The sequence below is a fragment of the Peromyscus eremicus genome, chromosome 12 (genome assembly GCF_949786415.1).
Source record: "Peromyscus eremicus chromosome 12, PerEre_H2_v1, whole genome shotgun sequence".
Classification (NCBI taxonomy): Eukaryota; Metazoa; Chordata; class Mammalia; order Rodentia; family Cricetidae; genus Peromyscus; species Peromyscus eremicus.
Window position 1 is genome coordinate 69,713,304 of NC_081428.1, and position 22,269 is coordinate 69,735,572.

Below are 22,269 nucleotides of genomic sequence, written 5' to 3' on the forward strand. Positions count from 1 at the left end.
GCAGATGCAAGAAGAAACAGATTTGATTTTGTTTCTTTCTATTTTTTGATGACTAATTATTAGAACTCACAAAATCATCTAAACTGCTGTGTCTCCCATTGCATGTTTCCCACTTCCTCAAAAGGCAAGACACATTCATTGGGGCAAAGAATAGAGACTTAAGAATCCTGGGCAATTATCTGTCCCTATCCCTAACTCACTGCTTAACAGTTGACTATGCGATGAGGAATTTTGAATTTCAGTCTGTCCTTCTGGAGAGTGGATACAGTGCTGGGATACTCCTCCCAATCTGGCACCTTCAGTCTTGAATCCAAGTCTAACACACGAATCCTAGCTGTAAGGTGTTCAATAGGGAGATCATATGTGATGGGTAGCATGGCTGTGCTGCGTAGTCTTGTGTCAACTTGACCCAAGTTAAGTCATCTGAGAGCAGGGAAGTCAATTCAGAAAAGACTGCAGGCATTTTCTTTCTTTTTTTTTTTTTTTTTTTTTGATTTTCCGAGACAGGTTTTCTCTGTGTAGCTTTGCGCCTTTCCTGGAACTCACTTGGTAGTACAGGCTGGCCTTGAACTCATAGAGATCCGCCTGGCTCTGCCTCCTGAGTGCTGGGATTAAAGGCGTGCGCCACCACCGCCCGGCTTGCAGGCATTTTCTTAATTTACTGATTGACAGGAGAGGGCCCAGCCCATTGTGGGTAGGGCCATCCCTGGGCTGGTGGTCTGGGTTCTATAAGAAAGAACTGTGAGGAGCAACCCACCAGTAAGCAGGACTTATTCATGGCCTCTGCATCAGCTCCTGCCTCCAGGCTCCTGCCCTGTGCGAGTTCCTGTCCTGACTTCCTTCGATGATGAACCATGGTGTGGAAGTGTAAGCCAAATGAACCCTTTCCTCTCCCTTTGCTTTTTGGTCATGGTGTTTCATCCCAGCAATAGAAACCTTGACTATGACAATTATCCTTCTCAAAAGTGTACAAATTCGGGGAATATCTTGCTTAACCCAAAGCATAGGACTTCTTCAAGCAAATCTTTTGTGAGTCGTTATTAACTAAAATGCTTCTGAGCATAATCTTTGAAGCAGTCGTGTATCCTACTATTAAAGAAAGTAGAAGCGATAAGATGTATACAGATACTTTACAAAGCATAAATTTATTATGTTTGAAAGTGCTATGCTGTGTGTGCTTCAAAAATGAGAAATAATTACATTCTATTATTTATTAATTAATTAGTTAATTTTAATTAATTTATTTATTTGGTTGTTTTTTGAGGCAGGGTTTCTCTGTGTAACAGCCCTGGCCGTCCTGGAACTTGCTTTGTAGACCAGGCAGGCCTTGAACTCACAGAGATCTTCCTACCTCTGCATTTAACTGGGATTAAAGGCATGTGCCACCACACCCAGCATCTTTTATTCTTTCTTAAATATTTCAAGTACCTACTAGAAAGCAGATACTTGACTAAATATTAAAGATCTATCAGGGAACTATCCATTGCCAAGGGGCTGCTCCAGACTAGTTGAATCTTTAAACACCAATATGTCCAATTACCATAGAGAGTGATACATGTTAGGACATGCATGAGATGGGGTGTTATGGGAGCTCAGAGGTCTTGGGGAAAGGGAGGTTAGACAAGTGCTAATGAAATAAGAAGCAGGGCCGGAGAGATGGCTCAGTGGTTAAGAGCACAGACTGCTCTTCCAGAGGACTAGGATTTGTTCCCAGTTCCCATATCTGGATGTGTCTTCAGCTCCAGCTCCAGGGCATCCAAGGGCATCTTCTGCCTCCCACTGACACCTGTACATACATTACACACACATACAAAAATCTTAAATAACAACAACAACAACAAAAACCAAATAGAAAAGAAACAATAGGTTAAATGAGACCTAAAAAAAAAAAAAAATCACGTGAGGAAATGGTAAAGCAGTGAACTGCACTCCAGGCAAAGCATTCGGCATCCCACAAAGACACAAAGACAGTACTAAGAGACCCTAGTAGACTTAGGGAGTTTAAAATAGTTCACTGAAGCCAGCATAGACTATGGCAAAGAAAGAAAAAAATGAGCTTATGCAGGCAGAGACAGTAGAAGTCACATAATTTGGCTAAAGTAGGAAGAAGAAGATTATGCAAAGAAAGGAACAGAGCGAAGCCTGGGGATGTGGCAGGACAGGAGGCAGTCTGCCCTAGACATTGCCGTTGCTGGTCCATGATGGATTCTTAAGTACAAGGTGGGCTTCACAGAGCTGTGCTCGAGATACTTGTCTTAAGCAACAATGCTAACACGATGCCAATTCATTTCATACATCTAATCGATCCTAAGTGCCTCATCACCTGCATGTTACACTTATGTGTATATAGTTTAGAAGTGAATAGAATCCAGGACTCTGGGTTGGTGGGCAAAGGAAAGGTGGACCTCTACCAAGACTCGCACCAAGCAGATTATTATAAATCATCCCTTAGCCCATTAGATCTCTATTTCTGCTTTCTCAAACTAGACTACAACAGCCCCAGTCACAGACCTGCATAGGAGAGAAGCCCGAAGATATGCTGAATGACAGCAGAAATAGAATATGATGTTTAACCCTCCAGTGGGAATGGAATTGACCAGGACCCACATGGACAGGATAGAATAAAGGGTCGACCACACTATGGAAGCAGATGATCACTCGTTTGAGGAAAGGTAAGGAGGAAACAAGACAGTTATGATGTCTATTTAAAATATATTTATCATAACACTTGGGAGGCAGAGGCAGGCAGATCTCTGTGAGTTCAAGACCAGCCTGGTCTACATAGTGGGTTCTAGGACAGTCAGGGCTATGTAGAAAGACCCAGTCTAAAAAAAAAATACCAAAACAAATATACATAATGTTGGGAAGTGTTCGCCCTTGTAAGAAGTGAACTGGGCTCTAACAAAAGAAGCAGGAAATAAGTTATTATGATGATACTGAGTAACGTTTAGAGTCTACTATATGCCATAAAGTTATTTAACTGGCTAATGGGGACATTCCTGGCACACCTGCTGCCTGCTGACATCACTATCCCTCTGGGGTCCCCAGCACTTGGCACTACCTGGGAAAACAAGAAGTTCTGCTCTGTTTCCTTGAGCACTAGTCAATGCCTGGAGTAGACACTCTCACTGGGCAGCAGAGAGACCCATGCCTATTATGTCTGATCCTGCCTTTAAGTTGGATGCTGGGGAACTCCTGTGCACATACAATCTAAGGAACACTAGCTTATTGTATGGACAAATATGAGAATCACAATTGACGACCCAGGACTGGAAAGTGATGTCATAAAATGATTGACATAAATGACAGAAGCGAACTGAGCAATGCCCCATCTCCCACCACCCATCTCCCCTTGTCAAGAGGTCACCAATCAAGGTTACCCATGAAGACACAGCACAGCATGCCTTACAGGGCACAGAAAGAGATCTATGCCCTCTCGCAAGCATCTGGAAAAACTAACCCATGTATTGGACATGTATTTTTCCTAAAAGACTTAACTCATGCCTGAGATTGTGCGTGGGTCAGAAGAACTCAAATGTAATTAGAACATTATTGGTGGCATTGTGATTACTATACTCAGATCCATGAAAAGATTACTGGAGAGAAATGGAGCAAATTATTTTTTGTGTTTTGTTTTTGAGACAGCCTCGATATGCAACACTGGCTAGCCTGGGAACTTTTTAATAAACCAGGCTGGCCTCCAGATTTAGGACCCACCTGCCTCTGCCTTTTATAAGGTCAGATTATAGGAATGTGCCACCTTGCCCAGTCAGAGCAATTTATTAAGTGATAGAAAAATATTACTTCTTTTGAAATCTATTTTCTTCAATGTTCTTAATTGACATGATTAGTATAGGCTATAAAGACAGGCTACGTTTTTAAAATGTTTTCTACCATGATGAAAACACCTAGACAAGACGGCAAACCATGGTTCATTTCTGATGATTTCCCCAAGTCTTTCTTCCCAGCAGTGGCTCTCAACAATCTTCTTCCTATGCTTTATTCTGATGACCCCAGCTCATATCAGTGTCTATTGTTTACTAGAATATCCCCCTCTTGGAAATGGGGGGGGGGGGATGGCTCATTTGGTAAAGTGCCTGCCACACAGCATGAGAATGTGTGTTCAGATCCTCAGCACCCATGTGAGTGGCTGGGAGGCACACATCTGTAATCCAGTGCTGGGGGTAGGGTGAAGTAGGCAGCTTCAATTAAGCTCCAGATTCAGTGAAAGACTTGTCCAAAAAACGTATAAAGTAATCAATGAAGACAACCTCTGGGTTCCACATACACTGGAACACATATATATATACATATTACTGCATATATATATATACAGTATACCTACATATATATACATATATATACAGTATACATACATATATACATTACATATATGTGTGTATACATACATATATACATACATTATATATGTGTGTGTGTGTGTGTGTGTGTGTGTGTGTGTGTGTGTGTGTATAAACCCACACACATAGAAAAAGAAAATTCCCCATTCTGGGCTTCTCAAAATGCCTGTGAGCACAAGTTCTATGGTTCTTCAAAGCCAGCCTAGGTGTAACCATCCATGAAGACTTCCCTAAAAGTCCGATGACTGCTATTGCACCCATCTCTGGATCTATGTGCCTCTAAGTTTTAGGCTAAGCAACAGCGGTAGCTGTAGTCACGGTCGTATCAGTAGTAATACTGTATGGTGAGCTCCTGAAGGCCTCTTGGTGTTTCTGAAAACACCTCATAATAATACGCATCAATGAGTTACGGTAGCTTAGTGGATGACGGGCCATTTGTCCTGGAGTTTGGGCAGATCCCAATGGGAATGCAAGAGCCTGTTAGTCCTCCTCTTCTCACCAGTGCTATAGCACCTCTTTACATCTGCTGCAGACAGCAAGACAGCAGGTGTCAATAGCTCTGAGAGGTTGAAAAGAAAACACTCAAGAAAACACTTGCATTTCTTTTTTTTAAAAAGTTTCTTTTAAAGGCTTATTTGTGTGTCTGTGTGCATGTGTGTATGTCCACGTCTGTGTGTACATGTGTCTATATGCACCTGGGGACAGGTGTCTGCCTAGCTGGAGCATATTGAATCCCCTGAGCTGGAGTTTCAAGTGAGCCCCCAAATGTGGGTGCTGTGACCAAACTCCAGTCCTCTGCCAGAGCACTGGTACTGTGTTCTCAATCACTAAGACATCTCTCTTGACCCTTGGATATTTCCTTTTTTAAACTACAGTGTTTATTTATTTATTTATTTTTCTTATTATGTATTATGTTATGTGGCCCACTACATTTCCTTTTGGAACTGATACATTAAAGTCGTAAGTTGTTTTACGCACAAGTACACACATGCACACACACACACTCATGCTCTCCTCCCTTGGGAACGTTACTTCTTTGGTTCTAGAGAAACAGTTTGTTCTAAAGTAGGAAGAAATGAGTTTGGACTGAGGTATTTCTAAGGCCCCTTCCAAGGCTCCCCTTCTGCAATTCTAAATTGATGCCGCAGCCACGCTTTGCTTTCAGAGGGCTCTGATGCTGTGGTCCAAGCGTTATAGTCTCAAAAGTACCACAATTATTAACGATGCTTAGCAAGTTACAACAGAGTTGGGTCTGGTTCTATCTCCATTTTCACACCATCACTCTCCTACAGTGTTAGGCAGTCTTTTCTTTCTAGGAAGATTTAAAGCAAGGTTTCCTCTAGGAGCCGCTGACCTTCTCAAGTGAAGACAGGCCTTATGCAGACACAGCTGATTCCAATTAATCAGTCTAGGGGGCCAGTCCATGACCAGGCATGATTCAGCAAGCCCAGCTTCTAAAGGAGCTCCTCCTCGTGACTAGTAATCTTGAGTTACATTTTCTCACGCAGCAGCTGAAAGTTTAGAAAAGCTCTTCTTTCTTCCAAAGTGTGTGTCTCCAGCTCCAGTTAAACGGCCAACTTTTAATATATGCAATACAAAGCATATGAAAAATCTGTTTGGTTTATAGCTATATTATGAACTGCATAGGGTACACACCATCAACCCTACCATCCCTGTAACTGTGGATGCCTAACACTCATTTACAACATTATCCATGACGGTTTTGACATAGCTGTGTGGTATTCCTATCAATGATGGTTGAGTTGACTTTATAACGGGCTGCAGTTGAAAAGTATCAAGAGAGGGCTTGGAAGGTGGCTCAGCAGTTAAGAGCCCGTACTGATTTTTGCAGAAATTCAGAGTCGGTTCCCAGAACCCATATCAGGTGGTTCACAATGGCTCCAGCTCCAGGGAAATCTGATGCCCTCATCTTCTGTAGGTACCCACACTCATGTCTACGTACCCCCCCATACATAATTATGCTTTTTAATCTTTTATAAAAGGAGTATCACTAATACTCTTAACACCTTTTTTTTAATAGTCAATAATACTGAGTCTGTTAACTAATGTTGCACGGATATTGTTTTTTTTTTTGTTTTTTTTTTTAACCATAGGTGACCACTTACATTTTCTTTTCTTTTTTTTTGTTTTGTTTTGTTTTGTTTTGTTTTGTTTTTCGAGACAGGGTTTCTTTGTGTAGCTTTGCGCCTTTTCCTGGAACTCACTTGGTAGCCCAGGCTGGCCTCGAACTCACAGAGATCTGCCTGGCTCTGCCTCCTGAGTGCTGGGATTAAAGGCGTGCACCACCACCGCCTGGCTTACATTTTCATATATTATCTTAGATGACTAAGGGAAAAAAATGTTATTTTCCTTTTTCTGTATAGCCATATAGATCCCACCAAACATACTCTCACAACCCCAGCACCCATGGTATTATTCTAATACTTTACATTTTCATTTTCAAATGTTGCTACATTTACAGTTTTCTTTACCTTTATTCTTCTATGAACGTCAGTCCTAGACAGACTAAATCAGACAGACTCTTAGGCACATCTGTGCAGTTGGTCCTCCATATCCACAGTCAATCAATTATAGATGAAATTTTAAAAAGCATGAGTCCTTAACATTTACAAACCTTTTCCATCACTATTCTCTAGGCAATATAGTATAATAACTATTTACATAGCATTTACATGCACTAGGGGTTATGAGTAATTTAGAGATTTAAAGTACATGTGAGGATATAGGTAGCTTATATGCAAATATCATGCCATTATAGGTAAGGGTCTTGAGCATTCATATTGTTTACTATCTGTGAGAAATTTTGGAACTAATCTCCTATGTTTATACTTAGAGGGTACTAAAACTATAAAAAGCCTTGTGGATCCTATGTGAAGCAAGGCCATCTGTTGTGGAATAATCATTTTGTACAATATAAAGGTATGTCACTCTGATTGGCTTAATAAAAAGCTGAATGGCTAATAGCTAGACAGCACTTCTAGGCACAGAGGATGCTAGGAGGAAGAAGGGAGTAGTTACAGGGAGTCACCAGGCAGATGCAGAGGAAGCATGACATGTAGGAGATGAAGTAACAAGCCATGAGCCATGGTGGCAGCACATAAATGAACAGAAATTGGTTAATTCATGTTATAAGAGCTAGTTAGAAACAAGCCCAAGCTATCTGCCGAGCTTTCATAATTAATAAGAAGTCTCCGTGCCTTTCATTTGGGAGCTGGCTGGCAGGACAGAGAAAGACTCACTACAGCCATCTGTGCTAAAGGAATGCTATGCTTGAGTCACATGTTACTATGAAACAAGGAACAGAGTGATGAAGAAGCAGAAGCCATGGGTTATTAAACAGAAATCCCAGTGCCAGGGGTGGGTGGGATATTTCCTTGTAAGTTGTTGGTCAGGGAGATCACAGAAGCCCTTGAAACATTACAGGTTTTGCCATTCCTCTTGGTTCCCCATAGGAACTAAACGGTAAGACCCTATTTCTGAAGACACCATATACCTAGGAAGCATGATACAGAAAAGCCAGGCTGAAATTGAGATGGAAGCTCCCTCCTTACCGGCTAGCTCTCATGGAGTGCTGTGCAGACTGCTGGAGGAGAAGCATCATCAGTGGTCCTGCCCAGATGTGAGCCTTAGGACCCATGAGGCCATCTGCCAAGCAAGCTGTGCCCATCTTTGTAATATTGGCACTAAGGTGAGGTGAATGGTGGTTTTCTGACTGGATTTCAGACCCACTCCACAGTGAGAATTCATTCTTGGTATTGTAAATCTGATCCAAAACTCATGGTGGGGGAGAACCTAGGCTTTAGCAAGGAGCAGAATGCTGTTGTTTAAATAAGCAGATGTGGTGTCAGGTGGGCTGCATTCTGAATATTTGTTTGCACAAATTCTTCACTCAGTTTTAATCAGAGAAGCCTGTACTTTCAGTGAGTGGTGGAGAGTGCAGAAACTCCTTGCTGTACAAGGTGCTAGGTGATAGGTAAGTGAGTATCCATCCCCTAAACAAGACTTTTGCATCATTCCCTCAAAGGCTCGGGGAGCATTGCAGGAGAGGGAGGAAGAAACAATACAAGAGCTAGAATTGCAATCCTGGACTGCCAGCAGCTGCAGGTGCCTGTGCTGAGTCTGCACAAGAACGGGCCTATCCACCGTCAGGTCTGCATGGGAAGGAGTAAGGGGCCCCAAAGCTCCCCACTGCTGAACTGTTTGCTACTGATAGATTCAGGTGCAGTGAAATAATTGTCTTACACTTCAAACCTACCAGTGACCCCACCAGGCTCTAATAAACACTCTTCTTCTGCTCCTCCTGCTCCTCCTGCTCCTCCTGCTCCTCCTGCTCCTCCTGCTCCTCCTCCTCCTCCTCCTCCTCCTCCTCCTCCTCCTCCTTCTTCTTCTTTGTTTTGTTTTTCAAGACAGAATCTCTCTACATAGCCCTGGCTGTCCTGGAACTCACACTGTAGACCAGGCTGGCCTTGAACTCAGAGATCTACCTGCCTCTGCCTCCCTGGTGCTGGTATTAAAGGCGTATGCCACCACTGTCTGGCTTTCCAATGGGCACTTCTAATCCAGTGGTTACACAGATGACCATGATTAAACTAAATGGTCACAAAACAAAACTAAAAGCCATTAAAGATACAGACAGGGAAAAGGTGGGGGTGGTAAGAGAGGATGTCCGGGACAGAGTAATCAGAACACATTATATAGAGATGCATGAGAGTGTCAAATAACAATATCAATGCATCAATACAAGTTAATTTTTAAAAATACCCAGGTATTGTGGTACGTGCCTTTAATCCCAGCTTTCAGGAGGCAGGCCCAAGTGGATCTCTGTAACTCTAAAGCTAGCCTGGTCTACGTAGTGAGTTCCAGGGCAGCCAGGACTATATAGTAAGACCCTGGCTTTAAAACAACATAGTGATAAACATAAAAATAAAATTAAAAAGAGGAATCTAGCCTTATATGTATGTATCATGTGCCTGTAATCCCAATAGTTAAGAAGCTAAGTCGGAGCCAGAACGTGGTGGCGCACGCCTTTAATCCCAGCACTAGGGAGGCAGAGCCAGGTGGATCTTTGTGAGTTCCAGGCCAGCCTGGTCTACAGAGAGAGATCCAGGACAGGCACCAAAACAACACAGAACCCTGTCTTGAAAAAACAAAAAAACAAACAAACAAAAAAAACCCAGTCAAACAAAAAAAGCTAAGTGGAAAATAGATATTATGAGTTCAAAGATATCTTGAGCTATTTTTTGGTTAGCCTTGTCTAAAAACCAAACCAATCAACCAAACAACCAAACAAGAAAGAGTACTAGCACAAACCTGGCTGTCTGCCTATGCTAACATTCCAGCTCTGCCATTTAACTTTTGACCTTTGACAACTCGCTTAAGCATTATGAACTTGTTAGTGCAGATGTAATAGTTCCTGTCTCGTAGGCTCGTTGTGAGCATGCATAAGCACTAGGAGTGCCTAGCAGTTAGTATGTGTCTTAGGGTCTCTATTCTGTGAAGAGACACTATGACCATGGCAACTCTCATAAACTTTTAATTGGGGTGGCTTACACTTTCAGAGGTTTAGTCCATTATCATCATGGGACATGGCAGTGGGCAGGCAGACATGGTGCTGAGGAAGGAGCTGAGAGTCCTACATCTTGATCCTCAGGCAACAGGAAATGAACGTCTTCTACACTGGGTATGGCTTGAGAAAAGGAGACCTCAAAGCCTACCCCCACAGTGACACACTTCCTCCAACAAGGCCACACCTACTCCAACAAAGCCACACCTCCTAATAGTGCCACTCACTTTGGAGGCCATTTTCTTTATGTTCTGGGTATAAACTACCACAATGTGGGTGATGTCATTCCATGGGCTGCGATCCCAGATTGAAAAAGGAGAAAGCAAGTCCAATACCCACCTTCATGTCTTTCTGTTCCTTTTCTGAAGATGCAATGTGACTAACCACGTCACACTCTGGCTGCCACGACGGACTGCACCTTCAAACCGTGAGCCAACACAAACCCTTCCTCCTTTAAGTAGGTTCTGTCAGGTACTTTTTAAGAGCAGTGAGAACGCTAACTAGTACATCAGCGTAAGTGTCCAGGTTAGACGTAAGCAAGCTCTCAGCGAAGATGAGAGGAAAATCTGAATTTATTTTCACTTTCTTCATGACTCGCATATGTTTTGCTTCACAAACTGCTTTTTTTTTTTTTTACATACTGTACTTTGTTGAAATATCAAGGAGTAAAAATAACAAATTTAATCTTTAAGCAAAAGTTGGCATTCGTTTGGGCAATCGTACATTTACATAGGTGGCAATGATAATCTTACCTGTGCCACCTGTACATATCTTCACAGGATGACTTTGCTAATTTTCTCCTGAAGGAGTGGAGTTTACTGATCTTTTAGAATCTGGACTGGTGTTGTTTGGACCAACAGAGGAAGACAGCCAAAGTGGCATGGTGTACTTCTGATCTTAGGTAGGGAGGAATATTATGGCCTCTGCTCCTAGCCTCTCTTACATATATAACTCAGCCACCATGTGGAAAAGCCTGGGCTAGCTTGCTAGATAGCAGAGCCATATTATTTCACGGGCACCAAGAACTGGCCACAAACTGACCTACTGCCTGTAGCTGTCTGAATACACCAAGGCCAGTTCACCAGAGTGGCTATGCCGCTGATCCCAGCTCAAATTATTAACCAACAAATAGTGGGACAATAATTATGTTACACCACTCAGTTTCACACTGGTTTGTTAAACAGAAAATGCTAACTGATATATTCAGTGCATGCCATTGAAGGCCCTTCAGTTTGGTGAAATTGTCCCTGTCATTAGCAAGCTTCCTGGACTTTTAAAAGAGCATCTGGAATGAAAAGGGTCATTATAAGGCTTTGGACACAAACTCAACCACAGAAAAAGTATAGAAGGCTGGAGTATAGAAGGCTTTTCACAGATGCCATTTTGGCTATTTTTGTAAGGATGATTGTACTTTACGTATGCTTTAGACTTACAAAGAACATTGTTTTTAATGTGATTCATAATAATCTCTACATTTATTGTCCACTTTATATTTTACCAAGTACTTTCAAACACAAGGTCACATATGGTTTGGAATTAAAAATTATTAGCACTGGTCATTACTGCCAGAAAAGGTCCCACAGAGCTGAGCAGCCAAGATGTGTGACTTCACTGAGGATGGGACCATAGAATTCAAGGAGGCCCGCCAGACAGAACAAGTAAAGGCCTGTACCTGTGCCGCAAATGTGGGGACCAGATGAAGGCCCTGGACCAGAACCCTACCAACACTGAGGTGCTCAAGGTCCTGGGGAACCCCAAGAGTGATGAGATGAATGTGGGGGTGCTAGACTTTGATCACTTCCTGCCCATGCTACAGACTGTGGCCAAGAAGAAGGCCTAGGGAGGTCATGAGTATTATGTTGAAGGCCTTCGTGTATTTGAGAAGGAAGGGGGCTGTGCCATCATGGGTGCTGAAATCCACCATGTCGTTGTCACATTGGGTGAGAAGATGGCGGAGGAAGAAGTAGAGATGTTGGTGGCAGGGCATGAGGACAGTAGTGATTGTATCAACTACGAAAAGCTTGTTGGGATGGTGCTGGATGGCTGAGGACATTTCCATATCCCGAACCTGTGACTTGCTCTGTGTGAGATTTCTGTCACCCCAGAGGCTTCCTAGGCTCCTTGCCCATCTGGTCTCTTTTGGATGATGTTTGCATTCACCAGATAAATTTGCTCTCTTTGCCCTAAAATAAATAAATAAATAAATAAATAAATAAATAAATAAATAAATAAATAAATAAATAAATAAACAAAAAGTTGTTAGCGCTCAGCTCTCAGATCAGATGTTTCCAAAGTTGCCACCACAGATCTTAGGGCCATTACCCCAACTGTCTGTGTTATCTGTTTTTAAACTGAGATTTCATTTGAAGAATGTGTTAGATGGTAACCTATGCAACTCAAACTATTCATTCACAGGAACGACAACAGTACTGGAACTAATACAGCAACCTTTCCTCCACACACATATGAAAGCAGGTTTTGTCCTTAATTGCTAGCTCTCAGCACCCACCACAGTCTCTACTTCCTTCCAGTTGGGGAACCTTGGTTTGGGATCATTCAGCCTGCCAATGCCCTAACACCGGCCTATAAAGTCTAACCCAGATCTTCAACCTTGGCAATGATGTTTGGGAACTTATAACTCTGTTAAAGCTTAAGCTACAGGTAGACTATAATATACATATATATATATATATATACATATATATATATATATATATATACATACATATATGTATAGTTGCCCACTTGTTGCCATGGTCACCATAAACAGATTCCTAGTTAATTTTAGAGAGTGAAATGGTCTATGTTTTGATATTCTTATATAAATCTTTATGCACTAGTATTAAAAAAGCATTGGCTTCCTTCCATCAGTAACTCACAGAAGAGAGACAAGTTTGTCCTTGTAACTCCAGAGGGATAGAAATAAACTCAGAAGCTAGAGGTAGCTGAAGGCAGAGGAGAGCTTAAGTAAAAAACAGTGTCAATAGTCTAATCGGTATACAACCGGCAGCTGCGTCTGGGGTTGAGCGCACTTGCCCTTGCTGCTTTTGCAGAGGATCCCGGTGTGGTGCCTTGTACCTACAGAGCTGCCTAGGACTAACTCCTGGAGATAGGACATGCACTTCTAGATGCTGAGAGGATGCATGTGCGTACACACACACACACACACACACACACACACTAAATAACCGAAATAAATCTTTTAAAAATGGTATAGACTGGATTCCTGACTAGTTAGGGCCTTAGGAAGCTTTCAAAAGTTTATGTTTGAACTCAGATATCATTTTTACTGACCCAAAGCAAAAAAAAAAAAAAAAAAAAAAAAAAAAAAAAGGAGGCCTCTCTTAACAGCAACACTCAGAATTCCTCATTTAGGTTTCTAGAGTACAAAGCAGTTTGCCCAGTTAGCCTGGCACCCATAACTCCTCAGTCCTTCATCTGTGCAAACACCGTACCAGAAATAATAGTCCAACCTGCAAAGGTCTTGGCTGTTTTTGCGAGAATGTCCTCCATACTGAGGGAACAGACTCTAATCTAAGGAATAAACAAACCCCGTTGGTTTGCGTGATTCAGTTCATAGAGAGGCAACAAGATGTAATGGGCGGAGCAGAAAAACCAAGTGACATTTTCCTACTTCCTTGAGTTTCTGTCAGGCATGGGGCTCGGAGTTTTACCAAAAGTATTTCTTTCTTCCTCAAGACAATTAGGTAAACAACAGGATCCACCCTACTTACCTCCCACACAGGTAAAGTGAAGTTTGTAGGTTACCGAGGTCCGACACCCCATTTCTGAAGGGGTGACCTAGCTCAAAGTCTGCCCTTGTACTCTAGTACTCACAAAGGAAGGTTTAGGCAGCAGGATGTATTTCTTTACTAAAGTTTAAAAGAATGCTGATTTAGTGTTCTCCAGCTACTTAATTTGTATCTTCTGGGCAACACCTCCCGCCCCTCTCCCCCTCAGGGAGTCCGGGAGGAAAAGAGCGCAATTCTGATTTCCAAAGCTCACCCGCCTGGCCAGATGCGCGCCTCTGCTCAGCACCGTGCTTACTTACCTTGACACAGGAATTTAGACTACTTACTTTCTTAGACCCCATTTCTAGCTCGAAAAATTTGCATGGGCTCCGTCAAAAGGAAGCACTCATTACCTGAGAGATGCGTGTTAAGGGATTTCTTTCCATGGCAGAGAATCCCTATCTCCTTGAGTTTTATTTTTAAGTTCTTTCTGTTCTGTTCACGTGCACTTTTTGGTATGATTAGAAAGTGTTAGAGTTGGGGGGCCTTTATTCCCGGGGTGTTTTTGGCATAAGCAAGAACTGCTGTGAGAGCTTCCCCCACACACAGGAGCGTCACAGACACCTCTCAGAGGGTGTGAGCAGAGCCCCCCTCAGGCTTTGCTGAGAAGACAGCAGCCTGCCACGTGGGGCTGGAGGTGATAGGGAAGGTGACAGGAGCCAGCTGGAAAGAGCACAGTGTTAGGAGGCATCATGAGATTCCATTCCAGAGCAGACCCAAGTCATGGTATGGGGTGTGGTCCCCTTGGCCCACTCGGACACAGGCGGTGGGGCTGACAGCAGACGTGACCATGTAACATCGTTCATTGGTTGAGAGTCTTCAGTCCTTTGGAACTAGATGTGAAGCCGTCTCTTCCGGGTGTACTTCATTCCTCGTCTGTCCTCTTGGACTCAGTCTGTGAATTAGCTTCCCAGTAGACTGACTCAAGATTCCAACCCTGGGACCAGAATTAGTTTTTTCTGTTTATATAAAAGCACATTCCTTGAGAAGGTGCAGACTCACCTGGAAAGCACTCATGTAAAATGACTGTGGGGGAGATTATGTACTCACCCTTGAGCACAGGGCTCACTGTCCCTCACACGCAAGCCAACAATGGACCTAGACTTCAGAACTTAGTCTCCAGGAGTCCAGGGGCCAATGGTCGACTCAGTCTTTCCCACTGGGTTCAATCCAGGGCTTCAGCCAGAAAGCTTTTGACAACAGCAGAGCCAGAAGCATAGAAGACACTGGTCTCCAGGACATGACTCTTTCATTAATGCTTGAGGCCCGATTTCTTGCCCTTTCTCTTGCCAGGGACAGGCATCCCTCCCAGAGTATCCCTGACAAATGATTCTTCCCTTTTTGTCTCACTTTTTTCTGACAGGCGGAAGTCTCTAGCATTTGTGTTGCTAACTGTTCCGTTCTTGAACAGTATTTACTTGAAAGGTTATACTATAAAAACCATGTGGCTATAACACAGTAGAAGTATTTAGAGGTGGGTGGGAGGCCTGGAGATTTAGCTCGGTTGGTAGAGCACTCATCTAGCAGGCATGAAGCCCTGGGTTCAATCCCCAGCATGGTCATAAACCGGGCATGGTGGCCCATACGTGTATTGCCAGCAATTGGGAGACAGAGGCAGGTGAATGAGAGGTTGAAGGGTATTTTAATTTCCTTGGCTATATAGGGAGTTTGAGGCTAGCCTGGGCTCGGGGCACTGTCTCAAAAAATATATCTTGCATGGTGGTGGCATGCCTTTAATTCCAGCACTCGGGAGGCAGAGGCAGGTGGATCTCTGTGAGTTCAAGGCGAGCTTGGTCTATAGAGCTAGTTCCAGGACAGCCAGGGATACACAGAGAAACCTTGTCTGAAAAAACTGTATATGTGTGTGTGTGTGTGTGTGTGTGTGTGTGTGTGTGTGTGTGTGTGTGTGATTTATGTGTATATATAAAGCCCATTTGTCTAGAACATTCTAAAAGGTAAATCATCTCCTTTCAGGATCATTGGCTGCAAGACTCCAGTTATCTCATCCAAAAGGGGATATTAGAGTTCACTTATAAGTCCAAGAGAATGAACTTAGGCAGGAGACAGATATCTGCAGTCAAGGTCATATGTCAGGAGCAGTTTGGCCCATTATAGTTGCTTTGAACTTCAATTGTCTTACTATTTGATCCCTAACCCCCACTCACTAAAGAGCCAAAGTCCTGGAATACAATTGGTCAAGCTCAATGTGTGTGGTTCAAGCCTGGCTTTTTCTTCTAAAGAGATAATCATTAACGTTTGTCAGTGGACATCTAGTATGTATATGCGGCTTCCTGTTTTATACCTGAACGGTACCTTCTAACAACCCACTCCTGTCCTCTAGAGGAGAACACAATTATAAGATTACTTTGCAAAAGTGAGCAAACTCTACCATCAAATCCAGTTGCAACTTCCAGCTGCTTAATTTTGTGTATAGCTGTGTACTTCCAAAATCTTCACTAAAGCCTTCCAGTATCGCTTAATGAACTTTCTAATTGGCTCTTTAAAATAGTAGTGCAATCAGCCTCCTCATTTGATTCATGAACAAAAATCTCCAGAAAGGCTGAAAGGGAAAGTATGAATCATCGTTTAAAGAGATGCTTTTTAACTGTGCCATGAGACAAACAGGCACATTAATCAGTGTGTACTCCAGGGCATGCTACATACCTATATGGTGGAAAGTGAGCAGAATCCTATCTCACCAGAGACAATAAAGGTTTGAGCCTCACATACAAGGTGACATTTTGTGTTTAGAAATGCCTGCTTCTGAGAATAATGAGTCTGAGGCTTGTTACAGGCCTTCAAGGGCCTGGATGTCTACAAAAGTGACCTCTGGTTCTATATAACACGTGTGACATAAAAATGAGGCAACATCCTTGGTAATGTGGGGGGAAGTCTTTCAGCATATACCTGCTTGAAGAATCTCCATCATTATAGAGTGAAGACTTTTGAAAATGTCTTTAGAAATAGCACAGTTTGAAGGGATCACATAGGTGCAGACGTGGACTTATTGAGTCACATGTTCTCTTTATTTTGCTATTGTGGGAAACTAAGGCTATTATGTGAAAGATGAGTGTGTTTCTTCAGAATGAAGACCATGTGATTCATCACTGGACCTTTGCTATTCATCCCCAGCCACTTTGGGTGGTTATTTGATCAGGGATATAGGTCTGATCTTACTGGTCCTCCTCCAAATAATGTTGGCCTAACACATACAGTCTTCTCAATACGTATTTGCTAAGTGAATGAGTTGTGAGACTGAACACGGGAGGCACAGCAACCCTTCTGGTCCAGGAAGAATTATCCTTATTCATTTTTAGCTTCACTATGAAATTAAGAGGCCAGATACGAGCCACATAGTGGGTGTAAATAGGTTTCAACTTACAGATATTATGCACTTAGTCTCAGTTTGGGGGGCTCTGCATTCAGATACTGTCTTTGGCCAGATTGTATACTCCTACTATGAGTAAGCAAGATCCTGCCTCATACAAAAGAGACTGGAACTTTGAAAATTTTTACATCTGATGATCTATATGCCCAGTTCACCTATAGGTTGCTATAGCTATAATTTTTCATGGAATGAAGAAAGAATGTGTGAAAGAAAACCTTAATAGCATGCAAAAGATGTGAGTCATCATCACCCTCCTTTTATCTAGGTAGAATCTTACCCCCACCCCCCACCCCGCCCAGGCAATTCCCTAGAAAAATCTTACTTCTTAAGTGTTGAGGTGAAATCAAGGCAAAGAGGCTGTGGTGTACCTGGCGTGCCAGATGCAGACAGGAGGAGCCCACGTCTTTGACTGATAAAGAACCATTTCAGATGCTTGTTTGGGATACAGGCTCTGAGCCCCACCCTAGAATAAATGACTCAAGACCTCAAGACTGAGACTTGGAAGAAACATTCATACTAAAAAAAAATTTCCAAGATGCTTCTGATACGATGCCAAGAATGGCAAGCACTGTTTTTAGTGGCTGAATCATAGTCCCCAAAGCATCCGAACAGGGTGAAGTGGATGAAATAAGACACCAGGAACAAATGTAAACACCTCAACCGAACAACAGCAGGGGTAAGGGAGCCGGACACTGACAGCTCTGGAGAGTGAGGTTGCAGTCTCTCAGCATGAACCCGGTCTGAGAAGCGGCCCACCAAAACAGCTGTGGTCGTGATGGGCTGAGTTCATGGCAATGTGGTTTTCAGAGCAAGAGAGATCCGCCTTCCCTAGTCTGCCTTCTTCATTTAATATATCAGTTAGTATTTGGAGTAGTAGTATCGAGTAATCAGTGTTAGTCACAATAATTTTAGTAGAGTCTATCATTGGTAAGTTTCCTCTGTACAACATTTTCCTAACCCTAAATAAGACCTTTTATTATCTACATATGGAATGAAGCTTGGTGATGAATGTACATCTCATATGTGGTTGTTTATCCCCTGAGTCTCACATCCTGCTTGGAGAACATATGGCAAGAGAGTTGAAAATCATGTCATCAGAAGTGCTAGTGTCTTTTATCCTGAGGCAGAGTAAGTGGCTATGACTGTTATTACTTACCAAAGGCCTGGAGTTTCTTGGAGAGAGGGGCAAGCATTGTTGAGCAAACCCTCAGAGGACAGAACTGGACCAGTGGTAAAGGTTACAGAGACACGGCCTTTGGGTCACACCAACCCAAGATATTTCTTCAAAATCAACATATGAGCTACATAGTGGGTGTAAATAGGTTTCAACTTACATATATTATGCACTTAGTCTCATTTTGGGGGGCTCTGCATTCAGATACTGTCTTTGGCCAGATTGTATACTCCTAGTATGAGTAAGCAAAATCCTGCCTCATACAAAAGGGACTGGAACTTTGAAAATTTTTACATCTGATGATCTATATGCCCAGTTCACCTATAGGTTGCTATATTTTTTCATGGAATGAAGATAAAGATGGGCAGCCTCCAGGGAGTCTGGGAACCTGTTGACTAGGAACGCTTAAGAACATCTTGAGTGGGTGATCTCAGAGGTCCTGGAAGGAACTGGGCTCTTATGAAGCTTGGCCTGTATAGTGTTGTACTGAGTATGGTGGCTGGGATGAGCTGTTGTGTGGACAACAATGACTGTCTCGGACTTGGGCAACTCCTTCTCTATACCCAGAGTGCCAACAGCTTCACTCTTGACCTTTGTTTGACTTTTACTGGAAAGTCTTTTACTCGCTTTTGACACTGCTTCTATGAGCCTGGATTTAGTCATCTAACTGCAGATATCCAGCACCCACTTAGGGCACTCAGCCCACCTGGCAACCGTATAGAGAGCAAAAGAAACGATGACCTATGTGATTTTAATCATAAACATTAAATACTGGGGTTAGACAAGCCTCTCAGCCACATCCCGTCTCTCATGCTCTTTCATTTCCCTGAGGAGTGATTGCCTAAGATCATGGTGAGGTATGCTATCATGGAGCCTGCCTCCCTCAGTGCGATGTCTCTTGGGTTAGACGTTTCACCTCCTGTTTCTCACCAAAGGTCTGTTCTTGCTGTCTGTTCCTCCAGGGAAAATATTTACTGTCTTGGGAGTCAGAGAGGCCGGAGCTGAGCTCACAGAGCTCTCCTGCCTCCGCTTCATAGTGCGGCCTTCTCTGAGAGCCTGCCCTCAGGATCATGTCCAGCACTGCGACAGCTCTGTGGAAAGACAGCTGTAAACCCACAGTACAGCTCAGGAGCTTGATCAGCTGTGACTGAGGTCTATAAATGAACACACTGAACACTATCCTGGGTAATTCTGCATGTTAATCCCTCTGTGCATTATTTTCATGTGGGCATTGCGTACTCAAAACCAGAGCTAGTCTCATGGTTGGAAAATAGAATTTAGAGTACAATAGAACTTATTCCACCCCCGTGTGTGTGTGTGTGTGTGTGTGTGTGTGTGTGTGCGCGCGCGCGCGCGCGCGCGCGCGCATGTGTATAGGAATGCATGCATGTGCAGAGACCACAGGAAGACATCAGGTGTCCTGTTCTGTCGCTTTCTGCTTAATTCCCTTAAGAAAGGGTCTCTCACTGAACCTGGAGCTAGACTGACCTCCGGCAAACCCTGCAGAGTGCTTTGGTTACAGGGTGCAGCTAGGGATGCTGGTGATTCAAACTCAATTACTCACGTGTGTGCAGTGATTGTTCTTATCTGCATAGCCATCTCCCGGGTTGGAATTTGTCCTTTTAGAGGATATGAAACACTAAGTGCAAACTGGTAGTCTTCTCACCTCCCATCTTTCCAGCCCACCCCCTCGTTTTTCTGTTCTTTTCTCCAGAATCTCCCAACTCAAGGCTGCAGGAGTTTACTGGCTGAAGAAAGAAACCCCTTCCTTTCTGAGCTCGCCCATGCAGCTCTCACTTAAGTGTGTTCTCTCTCTCCTGCCTCTCAGCTCCTTTGCTGAACCAGGATCAGAACTGGGTCACCGGACACTGTTTCTCTTGAGAGCCTCTATGCACAGCAAGCCCAGAGTCCTTGCTAAGTCTGAGGCATACACCCATTTGCTAGGAAGGACTACTCTTGCAAGGCCCGGCCGGCATTTGCAGTCACAAGCACCAGAGGTTACCCGAGTGCCTGTTTATCCTGTGTCAAAATTCTTCTTGTGATGGCTCACCACTTCAAGAAATTTTCCTTTCTTTCCTGGAATTTTCCACAGGATACTCTACCCAAAAGGTGAAATTTTCTTCTGCGGAAATATAAATATGCCACTTACAAATTTAAAAAAAATATTGTGAGTGCCACTTTCAGAAGGAAAAATTCTCCAAGCAGAAGATCCAACTTCTTAACATCTAATTGCCCCTGAAATACGTGACTCTCTAGGCTAAGAACAGATTTCCCCCGATGGACACAAGCAAAAAGGAGTTTGGAAGCAGTAGTAGGCGTGGAAGTCCTTAAGAGAAAGGAACGAGCCAGGCAGTGGTGGCGCACGCCTTTAATCCCAGCACTCAGGAGGCAGAGCCAGGCGGATCTCTGTGAGTTCGAGGCCAGCCTGGTCTACAGAGCGAGTTCCAGGAAAGGCACAAAGGTACACAGAGAAACCCTGTCTCAAAAAACAAACAAACGGGGGGGGGGGGAGAGAGAGAGAGAGAGAGAGAGAGAGAGAGAGAGAGAGAGAGAGAGAGAGGAGGGAGCATGTAGATCAGGGGTTGCGTTAGGATGGAGGCCCCACACATCTGCTCATCTTGTTTCCGTTCATTAATTACTACATGGCCCCTCAGGCTGTTGGAAGGCTGCATGGCCTAGAGCAAGTTCACATGGCGACCCACACATTTGCTATAAGAAACAAATAAGCAACTAAATCTCGGGCATGTTGAATGGCTTCCCGTCAGCAGAAGTACTGAAGGAAGCTGGAGGGAGTAGAAAGTGAGGCTGCTGGGGCAAGGAGAAAGTATACAGAGCATCTGTCCTGGACACAGCTATGACTAAGAGCAAGGGTCAGCAGGAGGCTAAGGCTGGCCTGACGGGCACACGGATGGTCTTAGGAACAACGGCAGGGTGGGGCTGATGACCTGGGTTCAATCCCCAAGACCCACAGGTGGAAGGAGATAACTGTAAGTTGTCCCCTGACCACCACTTGCATGCATATGTACACACACACACACACACACACACACACACACACACACACACACACATTCTTTGAAGACCATCTGGGTACATACGTGCTTTGATCACAGATTCCAATCTTATTTCCGTGTGTCAGGAACTTGAAATTTGACTGTGGGCAGGGGACTCACTCTGAGGCCTAGCTGCCCATTTTCTTAGTACAAGAACCAACTAGATCCGGCATTCCTCCTCCAGCAGTGATACCTAGCAATTTCTGGTTTGTGGTCACTCTCTTTAGTGCTGCGAGAGGAGACAAAAGATCACACTATTACACTAAATGTACTTTTCGGAAGAACAAAGAGAAGAATCTCGATGATCTAATAGAATAGGGGAACTGCACCCCGTTTCTAGTAATTCCTGGCAAGCACCTTCTGGCAGAAGCAGCTTGTGTCCCCTCCTTGAAGTGTTGGTGGAACCGGAGATGCAGATTGTACGTGGAAGTCACAATCTTCCTGTCTCCGACAGAAATATCTGTCAGGGACATGTTGAATATCTTTGAATGTCTGATAAGGGACGGGAAAGGGGAAATGACATTTTATGTTAATTTTATTCATTTCATCAACTCATGCCAAGTACACATTATGAGCCTGTGAGCATGGCCTGTGGAAACCCCACTCGATTTGGGTCCTATAAAAGTTACAGTGTTGTGTAGGAGAATGAGATGTAATATAAAAATCTACTTTACAAGACCCACTGAAATAAGACTTGGAGAGAGGTCGGATTCACATCTACTGGGCTAGTTTGGAAACACTTCACACACAGAGATGGGAGCTTGAAAGTTCAGTAGGAGACTTGGGGAAAGGGAATTCCAGGCTATGACTATGGCATGAATAAATGATGGGAAGTGGAAAATTTGGGGTATTTCTAGGGCCATGTTTCTAAAACACATGACCATGAGTGATCTCAGAGAAAGAACCAGAAGGGGAGGG

At 43.5% G+C, this 22,269-nt stretch overlaps 1 pseudogene; it reads left to right on the forward strand.

Annotated features, from left to right (window-relative positions):
* Nucleotides 1-11,543: 11,543 nt before the first annotated feature.
* On the forward strand, nucleotides 11,544-11,992 carry LOC131922654 (myosin light polypeptide 6-like; annotated as a pseudogene).
* Nucleotides 11,993-22,269: the final 10,277 nt, after the last annotated feature.